Genomic DNA, 3257 nt, shown 5'->3' with positions numbered 1-3257 from the left:
TACTTTATACTTTTATTGTTTATTCCTACATAACTGTACCCTAAACGAGGTATTTAAACCCTAAGTTCACTAATACACTTGGTTTAGAATGTTCCAGCTTCACAATCTTTTTCTAATTTCCCTCTCTTCTTGGTTCTTTTTTGTTGCTCTCTGCTTACTTTTTGTTCTTTCTTTGCCATTAGGTAACACTGGCCTTGCTATGAAGTCAATAAGGACGTTGTAAAAACAGAATACACATGCGAACTGGAAGTAAACAGACACATGCATTATAATTTCTGTACATCTTTGGAAACTGGCTATTCTTATCGTAGATCATAGTTTACATTCACCTACCCTCTATCAATGCCTTCCATCTCTGCCAGACGTGAAAGATTTCGAAAAATAAGTGGAAAAAATCGCTATATATATGCAGAAATAAACATATAAGGACGATTCTGTCAAACTTAGTCATACAGAGGACGCAGTAAGGATGGCGTTATCATTTAAAGACCACTTCATCTTCATTATTTGTAAAAAATAATTGGCTGTACCTTCTCTAGAGCATGTACGATATGTTTCTGCATACATAGAAACAATAAAACGATTTTCGATTTTCTAAAGTTGTTATGTCAAACACCATAGCGACCTGTCTCCTTGATTTAAAGATGAGGGCAGAAAAGAGGGAAGAAGCAAGACATGCAAGGGAAATGGAAGCAAGACTGGAAGAATGAGGGAGGGAAATGAAACCAAGACAGGAATAAAGAGAGACAGAAGAAGCTTAAGAGATCGCAAGACATGCGAGGGATATGGAAGCAAGATGAGAAGAAAGAGAGAGAACGAGAAGAAAAGGAGAAGGAAGAGGCCTCAGATATTGCACGACATGCGCGGGATTTGGAGTTGTTACCAGTTTGTGCAAGGTCAGCAACACTGACAGATATGACCCCTGCTATGCACGATCCTGTGTTTAATGTGACAAATGACTAGAGGTTAATTCCAAAGTTTACAGAAAAAGCTCTAATGTCGCCATTAACCAACAATACTTGCAGGCGCAACCAGCAATAAAAAAGATCATGACATTTTTTTTATCTTTTCTCTTCAGGTTCGAAGGTCAGTATATTTCTTCCATAGGGTTTCCATGTCATTTATCATACATATGAACATGTGAAAGCCCTACATTCATGAGGCACTAAACCAACTGAAAAGGGTGTTGCTTTGCTTAAGATATTGCACATCTGCTTTGGGGAACTACAATATTGCATTTACATTAAGCACTCATGTATCTTTAACGTGATATTACAGTGATTATATGTGCAATATGAAGCACTTGAACCTTCATTGTTAGAATATGTGTCGTAATATGTTTGTTGTTACAAACGAATGATGTGTTTTTCTCCACCAAAGAAAAAAAAATCCTCATAAATGTGTATGATCTTTCATCTAGTCTCAAAACATAAAAACATACGTTGATTTTGAATACTTTTACTTTATGAAATATAAAATGGAACGAATTGTAATATCCGCTTCACAACGAAAAGAAGCAAGTCATATATCAAAATGTTTATCACAGTTGCTGCAGGGTTTTGTCCAAGGTGACATCCTGGACAAAACCATACAGCAACAGAAAACTTAATAAGTGCGCTCAATATCTAAGCTTTCATCATCAAAGTACAGAAATATTTAAACAAAAGACAGGCTTTTAACACGAAGAGGACCTTTCCATAGACTGCCGGCATTGTTTAACCAAAATTGAACGGATAAATACCATTTTGTTGCTCCCTCACAGCGACAATCGTCTTAACTCTTGTACCTCAAAGCAAGCTGGCCAGCTTAGCTTTTCTTCGATTTGAACTCTTACAACAGCCACCTGGTGGTTGGTGTAAGAAGGCTGTTTTGTCCCCTCCCCGACTGCACTGTTTGGTTTCCCAGAGTTGCACTGTTAGGCCGCCACTTGGTCGCCATTGTTCCCATGTCGTGGTTACCGGGAGTATGGGTAACAATAGACATGCACGTGGCCTGTGCAAAAGATTGATCCTTGAGATTTGAGCATGGCATGTGGCAGAGGACAGTAGGTATTAACACCATAGGAAATAAAAACAAGATCTTATGGCCCATTTTCGAATAAATGGTCTTTGACCCCAATTCTTGGTGAACCTCGTAAATCATACCCCTATATACGGGGCCCCCTGGGTGCATATGCAAAAGCTGGTGAGGATTGCTGGAAGCCTGTTTTGTCCACTTTCCGGCTGCACCGGTTTGGTGCCGCAAGGTTGCACCGTTCAGGTTCCAGGAGGTCCACACTGGTCCGATAACGCAATTTCTTGCCGTGCACGTGCCCACGCAGGCTCACGTGACACGTGAGTTCCAGTTTTGCCTTATACACAGCCTAAGCCACGTGGTGGTCGAGGGGTCGGCCTGTAAGTTAACGGAGTTCAGGTGAAATTTATTAACGAAATTGTTAGCAAATCAACATTAAGTATTTTTCGTAAAAAGCCCTATTGACTTAACCAGGGAAATCTCAATAGCACGTGGCAACAAATCTAGATTTTCCTCAGGGTAGCCACCCATACTGACATATGCCCCCGTCCCCCGAGAAATCCCTGAAATTGTAGTAAAGTTTGAACCATAAGTTTTTGCAGGATTTAAAATGACCAAATTTCAAACACTTAGTGTTTTATGCCCTTTGTAGAGGTAGCTCAGGTTGATTTTCAATGGAAAATCAAATGCTGAAGCATATGATTTTGCGTATTTAATCTCAACCTTCAGTCCTGCTTATAAGGTAGGACAATGTTTGAAAAGATGGGTAGAGGCTACTAACGTGAGGGAGATGGCTGATTCAGAAGAACTAATAGTGCTAGAAGAATATCTACGAGGAATTCCTGAACATATTTACATGTACTTGAGAGACAGAGAGGTGAAGAGAATTGATAAAGCCTCGTTGCTGAATGGAGGTTATAATATTATCAGTCATAAACACTCCTCGGGTATGGAGTTTCAACAGTCATTCCGACCATTTTCAAGTTTTCCCCGAACCAGAGAAACCAGTTAAGTAATAACCATGTGAACAAGTTCAATAGTTACAGCGGAAGTAGCACTGGTACTGTTCCAAAGCTGAATGCGATACTACCAAAGCAACATTATTCGAATGGTCCTTCTTCAAATATTGTGAAAGACATGCAGGATGTTAATATTGTTTATTTTGAGTGTAGCAAGAGAGGTCTAATCAGTAAGGAATGTTGATCGAACCAACAGAAAGCAGTCGCCCAAGTGGTTAGGAATAG

Source organism: Palaemon carinicauda, chromosome 16, assembly GCF_036898095.1.
Source record: "Palaemon carinicauda isolate YSFRI2023 chromosome 16, ASM3689809v2, whole genome shotgun sequence".
NCBI lineage: Eukaryota > Metazoa > Arthropoda > Malacostraca > Decapoda > Palaemonidae > Palaemon > Palaemon carinicauda.
This window is presented reverse-complemented; position numbering follows the sequence as displayed.